The sequence below is a fragment of the Lissotriton vulgaris genome, chromosome 1_1, assembly GCF_964263255.1.
Source record: "Lissotriton vulgaris chromosome 1_1, aLisVul1.2, whole genome shotgun sequence".
NCBI lineage: Eukaryota > Metazoa > Chordata > Amphibia > Caudata > Salamandridae > Lissotriton > Lissotriton vulgaris.
Genome location: NC_141685.1, coordinates 1,286,285,386 through 1,286,302,102, shown reverse-complemented (window position 1 = coordinate 1,286,302,102; position 16,717 = coordinate 1,286,285,386).

Here is a 16,717-nt window from a genome sequence, read left to right as displayed (position 1 = left end):
CCCCCCCCCCAATATCGCAGCCATGTCAAATGACTGAATTTTCTGCCTCAGGTCACTAAAGAAGTTAGGGTCATCTACGTTCGGTCCATACACATTTACAATTAGTACCTGCGCATCGCACAGTGTCCCCGACAGCAAGATATATCTACTCTCCCTATCTATCATGGTTTTATGAGTTGACCACTGTAAGCCTCTGCGTATAAGGACAGCTACGCCCCTAGCATAGTTTGAAAACGGTGCCTCCACAATCTCCCCCCATCTATGGTGTCTAATCGCAGGAGTGTTTGCAGCTGCTAGGTGAGTTTCTTGCAATAAACATATGTCTACCGAATGGCGCACCAAGTATGAATGAATCAATCTTGATTTTCTTCTTTCGTTTAACCCCAATGAATGTTCCAAGATAAGCAATTCACCGTCTGACTAGGTGGCATCATCACGTCATAGGCTTGATCCTAATCGACCCTCTCACCCCTGTCCTCAGCTGTCGCGTGCACACAGTTGCCATAGCATCTACTCTCTGCCAGTGAGGGCATACACTTCTCTGGAAAATTAAATTTGGTAGTGCAGACAAAGTTGAGCATGGAAGCAGTGCAATTATGAGACATACCTGGCAATATTTAAACTTAAACAACATGGAACCCCTCCCACTCGCTCCGACCACCCAACCAGTCCGAGCATACCCCCCTGCTCCCGACATCTATGAAAAACTGTGCCCCCCAGTCTCCCCCACCCCCCACCCACACCAACCCCCCAATCAGGTTGTGTTATCCCCACCCCGAACAACCCAATTAAAACATGCCAAAACAACATACATCGGTGTACGGGACTCATCCCTTGGGGCATGCAGCATGACCGCCTGACTACCCCGTACTCTTGACGAGGTGGCCGAGCTGCAGGTACCACATATACCCCTCAAGGCTCCACCATAAATGTAACCACTTGTATCAAACAGTGGAATAACTAAATAGTAGTCTGTCGTGGGCAGCAAACCCTCCAGCCCAAGTATGGAGCACTGTTTGCGGGCCAAGCCTTGACCCAGACCTCTGACCACAATGTACAGATAATCTCACATTTTGATGCATTGTGCAGGTCACGTCCCACTATTCAACGTCACTCAGTCTGTCTTCGGGAGCGGTCTCTTCTGAGCGGTCCCGATTGCGATGTTCTTTCGCTTGTTGTTTAGCGTATGCCACAGGTCACTAAATATGCAAGTGCAGCTCCAGGATCCACAAAGAAGGTTGGCTTGCCGGGACCCTGTACCCTCAGCTTGGCCGGATATATCAAGGCGTACTTCGTGCCTATCTGCTGGAAAATCTTTTTCGACGGTATGAATTCCCGGCGAGCCGCCTGCACCTGTTGGGTGAAATCTGGATAGAACTCCACATTATGGCCATTGTATTGTATGGACCCTTTCTCTCTGGGGAGCCTCAATATCGTGTCCCGGTCCCTGTAGTTGAGCACACGAGCCAGAATGGGCCTTGCCGGTGCACCAGGTTTGGGTCTCGGGCCTAGTGATCTGTGTGCCCTTTCTATGAGAAACATGGTCGAGAGATCAGTTCCAAACTGGGCCTTGAACATGGTCTCCACGTAGAGCGCCATGTTTTGAATGTCCGACGACTCCGCAATCCCCGTTATGCGTATATATTGTTGCGCCTCGATCTGGCTTCTAAATCCTCGTTCTTCTGTTGGATCAGGGACTCTCCCTTCCTGTTTGTCCATACGCTGAGTGATCCTGTCCATTCAGTCAGCTAGAGTGTCCATTTTAGCATCTATACATTGCCGCCCGCCTTAAGTTCCTGAAACATATTCTTCACGTCGTCTGCCGGTAGTTGTTCTCGTGCCCCGTTCTCTCCTTGCTCCTGCTCCGCTGTTTCCCCATCCTGCTGTTTATTCGTTTTCTTTTCAAATGTAATCTTTGGTTGTCTGGTTTCAGGTTTCTCCATCTTGTCCGGATACCAGTCCTCACCCGCACAGCCACCACCAGCTACTGCGCTCACCTACCAAGACTGTCGCGGGCCATCCTATATATCACAGAGTACTGAAAGCAGCTCGTGGTGGGGCCCTTATCTCTTCACCGACGATTCCGCAATTTCCCTTGTCCACACAGCTCAGACCCTGCCGGCCTAAAAGTTGTACCACCTTCAGGCTCACGTCTATGCCCAGTGTGCCTTCATCGCTGTCTTCACTCGAATGGCAAAACCCATTGCCAGGTCACCTAGGCGTCGTCTTCAATCAAAATGCTCCTCGTCTGTCTTCTCCCAACCTTATCTACTGCCGAGCGATGGTCCCACCGTGCGGCCAGTCCGGAGGGTACTGATCAGGGGCTCCCCTCCAAGCGCACGCTGCAGCGGGTCTTTTCCAGCGTAGCCTGCAGCAGGCCTGGTCAAGTCCAGCACTTTTCCTCGTGACCCCAATGCCATTCGTGGCCTGCCAGCCTCTAATGCGCCAACGCCCCTCGAAAATATGTCCAAGTCGAGCCGCACTTCAGGGCAGCCCACAGATAGCAATGAGAACGGGGCCCCTCTTCAACAGCAAAGCGGGGTCTCACCTCTTTCATGCGCGCTCCTCAGGTTCTCTCTGGCCGCTACCGCAGGTCACAGGCATACTGCAACAACAGGATCCCAAGATGGCGGCTGCTCCCTGTACACTTGCACCCTGGATCCGGCAAGGTATCTCCCTCGTCACCCGGCCCCGCAGCTCGAATCACACAGGTCCGCTGCCTTACAGCGCTAGGGATGCAAGTTCTTCACTCTGCACATAGAGCCGAGGCAATCTATATACACGCTCTCAGCGTCGCCATTTCACCCATCTCGCGGCCCGTTGCGTCTTCCTTCAGTGTTATAAAATCCGACGTTATTACGGCCAGTCGAGCCTGCACGTCGATAGTTAGGTACCAGTTCGTCCTTCCGCTAGTCGTCGGTGTGTGCGATGAATACCCTCTCGCACCCCGCTGCAGCACACGCTTCTTCAATTTCTCATAGGAAGAGGCGCGCCCCTTCCCAGTGTCCGCCGGCTCCGAAAATCGAGCCCCCTGCGTCAACTGGGTGCATAGGCCTCCCTCTCAGCGCGGTGTCGCATACGCCGCCACTCTCCCAGTTCACCCTGTTCCGACCGGTTGAAGCAATCGGAGGCCGTCGGGTGATATCCACTTCTGTGTTCTTTGATGGAGCCGAGAAGCAGCGTGTGTGTATCGGATATTTTCACGGATAATCTGCTCGGCCGGCGGAGCTGCAGTATCAAGCAACCATTCCGCGCAGCGACCAAGCCACGCCCCTGTTCTGACCGACCTTTTCGGCCCTCCTTTGAGGGAGGATGATTGCATATGACTCTAGTCTATTATCATTCTAGTGCAGGGATTAGAACCACAGATAGGGCCTATTCACAAGGCACAGTAATGCACTTTAGTACCCTTGCCCCGGCAGCTTGAGAGGCTTCTAGGTCAAGTGTAATGTTTTAGTTTCGAAGTGTTGTTCGCTTGGAGAGAACCGGCTCAGGCTGGCCCTTATCGAAAGACTGTATTTTTCTCCATTCCGAAGACACAACATCAAGCTGGCCAGCTGGGAACGTGTCCTTGGTACAGGGAGGTACAAGAATTTGGTGGGCGGCAGGTTACTGGCCGTAACTTTCCATGAACGGACAAGCTTCCATATTAGCGAAAGTATGAGGCAGCGAGTTAGTCAGTCTGTAGGCGGCAGCTAGCCGTTAGCATCAATGCCATTAATTATTTCCAGGCGGACAGTCGCCATTTTAAAGTCCGAGAAAGATCATGAAGCTGATACTCTTTTAGAAAGATTGAAGAGAAGAGAGAAATAGCGCAGACCAGCCAGAGAGAAAGAGAGAGACGGCAGCCAATAAAAGGAAGGTTCTAGTGACTTGGAGGAAAGCAGAGAAGATAGAGCATAGCGGTGTAGACGTGTACTCGAGACTGCTGAGGTGTGATTCTAAGACGAGCCAAGGCACAGACGAGAAGGGAACCTAGATGACTGCCAAGCCCCGACTTCGTGTCCATAAGGTGACGTCCACCCCATTATTCATAGTGTGCACATTCTAACCTTTCACTTTTCTTTGCAGGATATATGTTATAGTATAGTATTGTGTTTTTATGATTATTGTAATAAAATACCCCAGTTCTTAATGAACCAACATGTGCCTCGTATTCTTGTTCAATCAGGGTAACCTGTTCTTCTAGTCAGGCATTGTTTTCATGAACGGAGGTAATTCCCGGTCAGGTAAGAGGTGACTGAGTAATGAGGGAGAGAGGGACCCCTTAATGCATAGAATACCGGATACATGCTTTAATCTGGCAAGTTATGATAATTCCTGTTATTGTAGTATCACATCCCGAGTAGCCAATGAGAGATTCCTTCCAAAGGTATTCATAGGAGAGTGATCGTCGTTGGTAAGCGGCGTTAATGAGAACACTGGGGGGGACACCAGTGCTTAGGTCCACCGGATTGCGGATCGGGCTGTGAGTTAGAGAACACTGGGAGGGACACCAGTGCTTAGGTCCGCCGGATTGTGGGCCGGGCTGTGAGGAAGAGAGCACTAGGGCTGCAGACCAGTGCATAGGCACGCAGGATTGCATAGGTGCCGAGTGAGCACTGACTGTGGTCAGTGTGTAATGGTAAGTAATCAGAACTGCCCTGGGGTAGACTAGTCTGGGCCTAAGTTGCAGTGAGACTAACTGGTATGAGTGGGATATTGTAGAAAACCTATGCGTGTATATTGCTATTTCCCCATCCTTAGGTACCAGATATATATATATACCTATATACCTATTGTAAATACGTTCTAAGGAGGGAGGTGATTACGTTCCGACTGGGTTGGAGGTGCTCTAAGGAGCTGATCCCATCTGGTTCGAGAATCCGGTCGTTACAGCCCCCCATTGGAGTGGCACTCTTAGTTGACAAGGGGTTTAATGCTACACAACGGCATCGCCGTGTTGTGGCCAGAGCACGGGCATTGGGTGTTTCCCAGGGGGCATCAAGTGGAGGCAAGGCTCTTTCCAAATCCGGCACCAGAACACAATCTGTTGGGTGACTTGTGTAGGCACCTGTGTAGTTGTCATTCCACAAAGGAGTGAGTTGTCTCCAATAGTGGGCACAATACATATATGTGTGCCTCTGGCCTTACAGCTGTGTGGAGCCCGTCTCATTTAGAGGTACGCCCCAGTGAAAATTGTGTATTTAAGGTTTGCATGACCAATGCGGTTTGTGGTATCTCCTAGCTGACCCACTGAAGGTGTACTGCAGCTAAACAGGGAACTGGGAATTTTGGTTTCTATCACTTTGGCAGGTTTAAAGCATCCAGGGTCGGAGATGGACAGTAGGTACTGTGCATCTGTGATCCAACGGCAGTTAGGCAAGCGAGTGCCCTGTGTAAATTGAATTGCCAGCATGCGGTTTCCCAAGGGTGGGCAGTTTAAACACCCTGCCTCTATTTTCGGGAATATTCTATGATGGGGTTTAGGTAGGCCTAAGTCAATCCTGAATGTTAGGCACCATATCGCAAACAGTGTGCACTCTATTAAATCAGACAGATGCTCTTAGCTGGTATGCCATGGGGATTTCACCAGAGGAAGTTGAGCGGGCAAAATTCCCATAAGAAATAAGGGATGCATGGCAAGGGCAGGAGGATACCCTTGATCAGTGGCACATATTTCTAGTTATGACCATTCCCATGCGTCATGAACACAGGTGTTCAGGCACACAGGATGCGAGAAGGAAGGCAACTAGGTGAGATCAGCAAATAGATGGGGCAATGTGAGCCTTGGCGTCTGAAATCGTCCCGCCCAGAGTTGGCACAGGGATAGGTCACGTGGGGCAGTGGAACTTTCCCGCAGGTGGGTGAATAGTTCTTAGCACAGGTTCCAGGCCAGAAGGTCATTGGGTTTCATCAGACACTAGTTGATCCAGGCTAACGTCAAGGGCTATTGTGATACAGATGGGGTTTATCTATCACCAGTAGGGAGGGATCTCTTCCTTAGATTTGCGGGAAGCCTGGAAATGAGCGGTTGCCTGTGTGAAATGTACTGTGTTGGTGAGATCAGCAACTACATGGGTCAAGGTGAGCTCTGGTGGTCCGAGATGATCTCCCGCAGGGGTCGGAGCTAAGTCAGAGGAGGCCGTTGAACATCCTGTAAGAAGGAATTATTAATGGCCTAAGTTCGCAGACCAAAGCGGGCTGGGTTTCATCAGACACAAGCTGATTCAGGTTATCGCTAAGGCTACTTTGCTAAAGATGGGGTCCATTGTCACCATTGCCATCCAGGTGTATGCCTAGGTTAGGTTGACAAAAATGGGGTGTATTGTCACAGGTGAGCATGGACGCTTTCCACTGGACATACACGAGGCCCTAGAAAGCAGGTTGCAGGTCAGAAATGAGCAGTTTTGGTGGGGGGGGGCTCTTTCATCAACTGCAGCCTCTTCCACAGCTGTGGCGGAGTTACAGAGCGATCTGGAAGCAGACTGGTACAGTAAGGGTACCTCTGCGGCAGACAGGTACAGTAAGGGTACCTCTGCGTGGCACAGTAGGGGCGCCAGAGCAAAAGACCAGGAGCCTCAGGGCAGGTTCCTGGAGAATGTGACAGCACCCCGTTAGTCTTTCGGTTGGGGGCCTGACCAACCAGGGGTTTGCCCTGCTACGCTTCGCCCTGAAAAGGGCGTGAGTAGAAGAGACCAACGTGTCATGTGATCCGGAAGAGGATCAGCAAAGGTAGCAATGACGGGGTGTCCCACTGTGCTGGCTCACCAGGCGGGCGGGGGCAGCATAGGGGAGCCTTTGGATCGCCCGTAAGATTACCCACATATTGCATACTCTTGTATGGAATAAACCTGCAGCAATATTTTCCCATAACAAAGTTGTCTTGTGTATTTATTCATTCTTGCATGCTCAGACTGGGGGGGGGGGGGGGGAGAAGTTGCCGGTAATGGCACTATGCGGCTGTCTGGGGCCAGCAGGGTGGCCCTTTAGTGCCATTTTGGCACTGCCCACCGCCGCTCAAGTCTTTGGGGGCTCCTACAGGAGCCCACTAGCCAGGTCGCCACTGTGGCGTTCTTCCGGTGCGCCAGGTGGGGGGAAGGCATATAAGCCTCCCCTGCCCCTCCTGGCGGTCTTTGTTCGCCAGCTTCGCCATCTCCCACCCCACCTCTTACCCGGCGTGCAGGCTGGCGGGCAGGGTACTTTGAATGTTTTAATGTTTTCCTTTTATGTTGCAGGCAGAGTTACAGGGCGATCCGGAAGCAGACTGGTACAGTAAGGGTACCTCTGCAGCAGACCGGTACAGTAAGGGTACCTCTGCGCGGCACAGTAGGGGTGCCAGAGCCAAAGACCAGAAGCCTCAGGGCAGGTTCCACGAGAACCGCGACGGTGCCCCATTAGTCCTTTGGGCGTTGGGGGCCTGACCAACCGGGGCTTTGCCCTGCTACGCTCCGTCTTGAAAAGGGCGGGAGTAGAAGAGACCAACGTGTCACGTGATCCGGAAGAGGATCAGCAAAGATAGCACTGACGGGGTGTCCCACTGTGCTGGCTCACCAGGCGGGCGGGGGCAGCATAGGTTGGCACAGCTGCCCGCCCTTGGATCACTCGTAAGATAACCCACATATTGCATACTCTTGTATGGAATAAACCTGCAGCAATATTTTCCCATAACAAAGTTGTCTTGTGTATTTATTCATTCTTGCATGCTCAGACTGGGGGGGTGGGAGAAGTTGCCGGTAATGGAACTAAACCAATGCTATAGAACAGCCAGCACCCACACAAGGAGCCCAGCCAATCAGGTGGCCACAAGTGATACAACTACAGGGCTTACCCCTTAAGTACTGGTACAACCATCCAACAGCCAAACTGTAAGCCTCGCTTTCAGGCAATCCCCAGGGAACCCTAGATGTTTCTCACCAACCAACGTTCGGCAAAGAACAAGACAGAGAGGGACCGGAAGCCAGGCCCGGAACCCAGGGAAGTTGAGTCAGAAGGAGGAGATTGGGAAAAGGCTACCAAACCACATACCTCAGAGCTAACACCCATGCCATGAAAGCTCAAGCCTGACCCCAACAGCACCAACCCTGCCAAGCTGCCAGCCAGGGCTGGCTTTAGGCATGGGTGAGCTGGACCCCGGCCCGGGGCAATAATATCAGAGCAATGCATTGAAATTGCTTCGAAACCTGCTTTTAATGGCTAACTTTATTTAAAGGTTGTTGGCGCCAGTCCATTCTCTTGATGCGTTTCTTAAATTATCTTGCTCCGCTCCCTTAAACTCCGCCCCCCCCCCCCCCCCCCACACTTCTCCCTCACAACTCCTCCCTGGGCCTCTCAATTCTAACTTAAAATTTGAACAGGCGATTCAGGTGAAATTGAATGAGGTTGGCCCAGCTACAGTTAGCCAATTTTGTGGAGACCAACGGGTTGTTACATGACTCACAATCTGGCTTCCGCACAGGACACAGCACGGAAACAGCTCAGCTTGAAGTCGCTGACTCCATTCGGCTATCCGTGGACAATGGCGTCTCACACACAATCCTGCTGTACAGACTGAAGGAGTTTGGTGCACAAGGGACCGCACAAGGGGCAGATTGCTTCTTATCTCACTGACCGAGGACAAGTCCTTCTTCACCCGTTCATTTTCTCAGTGAAACCACTCAAATGCGGAGTGCCCCAGGGCTCAGCCTTAAGCCCGCTACTTTTTAACGTTTACATGACACCCCTGGCAGCTCTCATTGCTAGGAGAGGTGTTAAGGTGATCTCATACGCGGATGACACTCAGCTGGTATTTTTGTTCAACGATCACTCTGCTGCAGCGTTCGACTCATTCAAAGACTGTCTGCGAGACATAGCATGCTGGATTACCGAAAACCGTTTATAGTTAAATGCCGACAAGACGGAGGTCTTATTTTTCAATCAAGCCTCCCCCCACCTTCAGGACTATGGTGGCTGACTCGGTTCCCCACCTGCACCGAAAGACTCGGCCAAAAACCTAGGAGTCAGGTGGGATAAGGACTTAGCCCTCTCAGCCCAAATCAAGCAAGTTTCGGCAGCCTGCTTTGGGAAGATGAGAGCCATAAGAAAATGTTTGGGCTTCTTGCCAGAAGAAAGCAGAAAGACCGTGGTTCATGCCCTGGTGACTTCTCATCTCGACTCTGCAAATGGCCTCTACCTGGGCCTTCCTGGATTCTTAATTAAGAGGCTCCAATTGGTACAGAACGCTGCAGCCAGGCTAATCTGCAAGGTCCCTCTGCGCCAGCACATTTACCCATACCTCAAACAACACCACTGGCTCTCTATAGCCAAGAGGATTGAATACAAGGCCCTAACAATGGTTTTCAACGCCTACCAGGGCTTGGGCCCCGGCTACTTGAGGAAAAAACTCCGGCCGTACAGCCAACTGCGGACCTTAAGGTCCAATCTAGGACGTTACCTCACTGTACCCGGCTTTTCCAAAGTCAGGCAGGGGGGCAGGTCTTTCTCCGTGGGGTCGGCCAAGCTGTGAAACAACTTGCCTCCCCACTTAAGCATGCTGAACTCAGATTTAGAGTTCAGAAAGGCACTGAAAACCTGGCTCTTTAGGCAACGGGAATAATTGCGCGGGTCCCTCTGCTCTGCTGTCTACCATTTTAGCGCTGGGGCACCTCGCCTGAGGTAATCCCGCGCTTTACAAATGCTCGTTATTATTATTATTATTGGACCTTATCTGTGAAGCACCAGAAACCACTGGCTCAAATTAAGCACTGCGTAAGCCCCCCTCCCCTCCCCACAATAACATCACCAACAGCAGCAAGAAGGAAGCCTCTTGGTGACCAGACCTGCAAACCAGGAAATTGCTTTATATAGTGCTTACTAGCCTGACACGTTAAAGAGCAGCCATGGTGCAAAGCTTCCCTTCTTCCACAGCCTGTTCAAAAACTGGAGAACACTGCCTTGCTCCCCTGCCGCATGCACTGGTATCCACTGCACTATTCTGCCTATTTGCAAGGGCGCGCAGGGCACTATTGGTGGCATGCAACAAAGTATCACTGCCATTCACATCACTGAACAAAATAAAGCAAATAAACAGTGACCCACAGCACCCTGCCTCACTCACACTCCATGCCACTGGGTTCGTGTATCCTCTAAAAACAAAGTGTGTGTTGTACACAACATTTACTTAACATCATGATTCATGAGTAAAATGGTGCACTTCTAAGCCTGAGTAATTCCTTACATGCTTCTTCCCATTTTATAAAATTCTTCAGCGCTGCAGGCATCTGGAGCCCACCCTCTACCCTCTTGAAGCAGAAATTGAATTCTTTTAACAAAGGCGCTGAGACATGAGGACTGTGTGAAATCTGTTGTTTGTGCTCATAAAATAAGCAAATTACAGCAGGGAGTCTCCACTTTAAATTGTTTTGTGTGTATGTGAGAGAGAGAGAGAGAATTATGGGATCCTCAACTGTTTGGTATGCACGTTATGGCCCCCAGAATGATGAAGGGATGAGCTGACCATGCTGTGGGTTGAATTTTCAGTATTTTTTGTCCACATAAGGTATCCAGGCCAAATTTGAGTCCTTTTCTTCCAACATCATGTGGATTGTAAAGGTACTCAGGGTTTGTGGATTCCCCAGGAGGGGACCCACAAATTAGCCAAAATACAGCTGAAGTTTGTGTTTGGGGGGAAAAATGGGGGAACGTGCTGCAGAAGAAACTGTCTGGTCTTTTCCCTGCAAATGGTATCAACAAAGGGTTTGTGATGCTGAAATCACCATCTTCCCAGCTTTCAGGGACACATAGACTTTTGTCAGAAAACCAACATTTTTTAAACTGTATTGGCATTTTACTGGGACATAGGCTATGTGTACTATTTTCTGTGCTTTCAACCTCCTTCCAGCTAGTAGTAGAAGTGGATATGAAAGCAATAAAGGATCCTGGAAAGCTGTACATGTCTGAAAAGTAGACAAAATTCTCAATTGAGCAAGGGGTCATTTGTGTAGATCCTTCAACATTTTTTCACGCACTGCTCCAGCCAAGCGCCATCCCCGCACACCGCCTGCCAAACAGGGCCAGACTGGAAACAGCAACCAGCCATGACAGATTGCTGTGCGACCGGCCCTGGGTGGCTGGCGTGCTAACACTGCTCCAGCTTTCGTTATTGGGGCCTGATACTGCGGCACTGCTGCAAAACCGGCCCCCTGTGACAAACTGCCCCCCATGGCCAGAAAACTAACCCACCCCCCTCCGGCCCACAATGGAAACGCCCGGTGCCCTCTACGGTCTGTCCAGCCCTGCAGCCAAGCACCATCCAAGCACACAGCCAGCCAAGCACCAGTCCACATACACCATCAGCCAAGCGCCACTCCACTCACACCACCAGGCAAGCACCAATCTACACACACCGCCATCAAGCGTGATTTCAGTCACACCATTAGCCAAGTGCAGGTCTACACACACAGCCAGCAAAATGCCAGCCAAAGGTCAGTACATGCAGACTGTCAGACAAACTCAAGTTTACACACACACACGCACACACACACACTCTCCCTGGTTTCTAGTGGTTTTCTGAATATCATTGGAAGAGCCAAAATGTGTTCCTCTAAAAAGGGAGCGACGCTTGCCTATGGAGCTTCTCACTGGCATGTCCCTGGTGCCTAGTGGGCTTTCTGCCCCACCATGGGGGGCAAATAAGAGGCTCTTGCCCCGATCTGCCTTCCGGGGTGAAGGGGGGGGGGGAGAAAGCCTTTTTTGGTGGTGGGGGCATTAGCATGCCCATTCTCTGCAGCTCCCACCCCTACCTATAGAAAAAAATCCCTGGTGCCCAGTGGGCTCTCTGCCCCCCCGGGGGAGGGGCAGATGAGGGACTATAGCCGCCATCTAATTTTTGTTTTTGGGGGGCATTGGCATGTCCTTTTGTGCAGCCCCCACCCTACGCATAAAAAAACAATCCCTGGTGCCTAGTGGGCTTTCTGCCCCCTGGGGGCAGATCAGGGGCTATTGTCCCCATCTGCCTCTGAGGAGGAGGGGGGGGGCAGAAAGACTGCAGATTTTTTGGGGGGTGGGGGGGTTGGGGCATTGGCATGCCCGTCTTGGGCAGCCCCCACCTCTAAAAACAATAAAAAATAATCTCTGGCAATAATCTCTGGCATCTAGTGGGCTTTCTGCCCTGGGGGGGGGGCAGATTGGAGGCTACTGCCCCCATCTGCCTCCCAGGCGGGCAAAAAGACAGTGGAATTTTGCGGGAGTGGGGGCCTTGGTATGCTCATCTAGGGCAGCCCCACCCGTAAGTCCAATAAAAAAATCCCTGGCATCTAGTGGGGGTTCTGTCCTCCACAGGGGGGGGGGGGCAGAAAGACTGATTTTCCCTAATTTATTTTGGGGGAGCATAGACCCTTGCCCAAGGGCAGCACCCCCCCCCCCCCCTTCCTGGTTTCCAGTGGGTGGCTCTCTGCTTGGGGATCTCCCTCCTGAGGTGATCCCTTTCCAACTATACCTCTCCTGACTTTCTTTGTGCTCAGGGGGCTGAGGCAGCCCCCTGAGCAAGTAGAAAGTAAAACTGAAATGAGCCTATCGGCTTATTTCAGTTTCACTGAAATGACGTCAGCACGACGTGCGCGCTGATCGTCATTTCAGGAAACCACCCACAGGAACAACCTCCAGCTCACGAGGCTGTTGGGAAAAAAGGAAATCCCTCGGCGGCCTGCACCAGATGGGTTTCAGGTGCCATGTTCAAAGACGGCCGGGAGCTGTCCTGCGCACACGAGCACTGTGGCTCCCTACCACCCTGCGCATGGAACGGGTTAAAGAACTTCTCACAACAATAATAATAAAGTCTCAATATCACACGTTTAACACGACCAGTAATCAATTTTCCGGGTTACATACATAGGCGGTCAAGATGTAAAAGTACAGCACAGTCTTCTGATAGCAGGGTGGAACACAGGTCCCTTATTACCACAAATCACATATGGCCTCTAATCCGTTCCCCTCACAGTGGGCATTTATCTGGTGGGAATTTCAGTGCCCTGAACAGTTCGCGCCACAGTTCCAAGTCATCTGTCTGTTTGGGGTCAGTGCTGACTAGTTTCATACAAACACCCACAGCGATACACCATTCAGCAATATCTTTTAACCACCCCTCTACCGTTGTAACCTTGGCACTAAGCCAATGAATTGCCAACCGTCACCTGGACAGCAGTAGGGCAAAGTGAATAAACGTTTTGTCGGGCATTTCATAATGGGGGTTCCACATGAGAAGAGTTGCGGTGTGTGCTGTAGGTCGAGGTGTAGCTTATGTCTGTATGTGTTCACCATCTGTTCACAATAATCCTGTATTATACTACATGTCTGTGTTAGGTGATGGTATGTTACTTCATCTTGGTCAAACCTGGGATATCGGAGAGACTTTGTATTGTCTAATTTGTGAAGCATGACTGGGGTTATACATGTACGATGTACATATGACGCTTTGTATTTGGAGTTGTGGGGTGTTTGCTGTTTGCCGTGAGCGGGGACTTGGAGACCCAGGAGTCAACGGGGCCATCACCAGCTGACTGCTAGCAGCCCCTCCCACCACGAGCTGCTACTTAACTCTTCGCGCCACCCGCTTTGCGGGTGACGCTTCGTATTTGGAGTTGTGGGGTGTTTGCTGCTTGCCGCGAGCGGGGACTCGGACATCCAGGAGTCAACGGGACAATCACCAGCTGACTGCTAGCAGCCCCTCCCACCACCAGCTGTTACTTAACTCCTCGCGCCACCCGCTTCGTATTTGGAGTTGTGGGGTGTTTGCTGCTTGCCGCGAGCGGGTACTCAGAGTTCCAGGAGTCAACGAGGCCATCACCAGCTGACTGCTAGCAGCCCCTCCCACCACCAGCTGTTACTTAACTCCTCGCGCCACCCGCTTCGCAGGTGACGCTTTGTATTTGGAGTTGTGGGGTGTTTGCTGCTTGCCGCGAGCGGGGACTCGGAGATCCAGGAGTCAACGGGGCCATCACCAGCTGACTGCTAGCAGCCCCTCCCACCACCGGCTGTTACTTAACTCAGCGCGCCACCCGCTTTGCGGGTCGCGCGCGGGCGGCGCCGGGAGAAGCCCGGGACAAGGGCGGGGCCGTCTTAGGCAGTCAGGGGCCGGGCTGGGCCACCCCCCTGTCCAGTACAAAGTGGGACCTGGTATTTATCTCTGATTTATCTCAAGAGACATCTGTAACCCGGTCTTTAGTGCTTTAATGTAATAGATCCATAGTGTGTACTTAATTGTATCGAAATCGGTGCTTACAGGATGGCTAAGAGAAAAAATAACAAAAGGGAGATTGAAAAATCATGCACCACTATAGATACCTACCTGGTAAGAGCAGTAAGCGTACTCTCTGAGGAAATTGATCGCACCGAGAGACGTTTATCTATAGGCCCTAGCCCACAGGGGGGTGATAAGGGGAAGAAGCATAGGGGTGCTCTCATTGTGGATGGGCCAAGAGCCTCCATGGAAAGTTCTATAATAATAGATAAAACAGGTACTGTAATACCAAGGGATGCTGACCTGGTTGCAGAACCACATGTTGATCATACACGGATATCTTTGACACCTACTTTATCGATTCCTGTTACCCCACTATCCCCCAAAAATACACAAGGTGTAAAAAGAAATTAACTAGCCAGGGCAGTTCCAAGATCAGAAAAGACGGAAGAACAAACAGTAAGGGATCACATGCAAGACAGGCACAGTCCGACCCTTCATATCCCGATCTTACATTCGAAATTATTACCGAGAAAATAACAGAACTCCTCAGACCGCTCCATGACAAATTGGAATTTTTGATAAGAGAAGTACATAAGTTAGAGGGAAATATGGACAAAGTTAGTGAGAGCCAACTAGAACAATCTAGAAGAATGGACAGGTTTCTAGACGAAGATAGGGTATCAACAACTGCCGCTGTTGTTTTGGCCACAAACAAGTTATTGGCTAATAATAAAGAAGGGCATCCCCAGACAAAGGTAAATGTAAGACCCGAAAGTTTTACTGCCCCTGTTGATTCAGCCCAGATACAGAAGACAACAGTAGGAATGGGGTCTGATGAGTTATCCACACCTGGCCCCTGGAATAAACAGGCTACTAAGCTGGACCCGGAGGATATTTTACTACCTTAAAGAATAGATTTACCTCCGGAATGCGAACCTTATCTTGCTGTCCGATCCAATGTACCTAAACTACGGGCTGGCCAGGTGGAAAACCATGAAATGTTAAAAAATAAAACCATCCACTGGCTATCTAAAAATTGTGGATACCCCATGGAGGGTGCCAATCAGATATTGACTACCCGTAGAGTTGGTTGGATAGGCCCGCTTAAAAAATGTCTAGAAGGGGGATTGCATAATTATTAACTTTCGTTCGCCCAGGTGGGCATGTAATACTTTAGAGAATTCACCATTGTCCAGGATATGTATCCAGAACATCACCCTCCTCCCATTGGGATTTTATTATAGACACTTGAGGCCTAGTATAACTAGAGATAATCAGTTTGATCCCAATCAATGCCCGGGTATCCCTCCACTCAGTCACCAAGTCCGTTTCAATATCCCTGTAGTTAATAGATTCCAGGCGCTGAGCTCCCTGGATAGTAATGACTGACGTAAGGCGGCCCAGCCCAAGTACTTACTACAGAAAACCATATGGGTGGGAAAGGATCATAATGTTCAGCTGAACCAGGGCCCTCCGACTAAGGAGAAAGGTACTGAGTTATGTAGACCCATAGTCTGAAATCTTAATGTGTGAGGATAAACAACCAGAGATGCTACCCCGAGAAACTCCGGAGACTACCATACCAACAAGCAAATCCTGTGGTATTATAGAAAGCCCTATATTACTAAACTCTGTTGTGGAGCAGAAAGTTAGTTTACCTACATCAGGGGAGGAGTCCTCTTACAGCGGATATACAATAACTACTTAGAACATATCAGGCATAAGAAACAAATTAGAGACTAAGCATGGGCGAATTTTGCGGATCTCGCGTTCGCGAATTTTGCGGATTTGCGGATTCGCAATCCGCAAAATCCGCGAATTCCCGCGAATTTGCGGATTTTTTTTTTTTTTGTGTTCGCCCGTGTTTCTGCCAGTTCGCGAGGGTTTTTACAATTTCGCAATTTGCGAACTTACCTGTCGGGTCGCAAGTTTTGCGAACTTGTTGTTTCTACATGTCCAGCCTGTTTGGGACACTCTTCTTCATCACTGCCACTCTCTGTCACCACTGCCACTCTCTGACTACTCATGCCACCCTCTGGCCCACCCATGCCACCCTCTGTTTCATCACCACACCCTCTGGTTGTCCAGTGTACATTATTTTCGGCAAAGCAAAGCACACCTTCCCTGCCTCAAGTGACCTGAATTAATTTGGGGCTGATTAATGTGTCACAGAATATTTTTTTAGCTGGCACCTGCTTCCTTAGTGCGCCCTGATTAGTGATCTTTTGCACTTGCTAAGTGCTTTCATTGTTGCAAAATTAGTTACAACACCTGCCCTGCCCCAACTGACAATAATGACTTAGGGGCTAATTAATGTGTCACTGAAAGAATTTAAAGTTCCAGCCTGGCACCTGCTTGTCTGCTCCTTTAGCTGTAAATCAGGACCTTTGTGGCATACAGTTAAGGTCAGAGCAGGGTCACACAAAATAGTTGCAAGCAGGCAACCGAATTCTGGAGGGCCCCCTCAGGAAGCACTACAAAGAATCGTTACAAATCATGAGGTTGACCTTTTGCACCTGC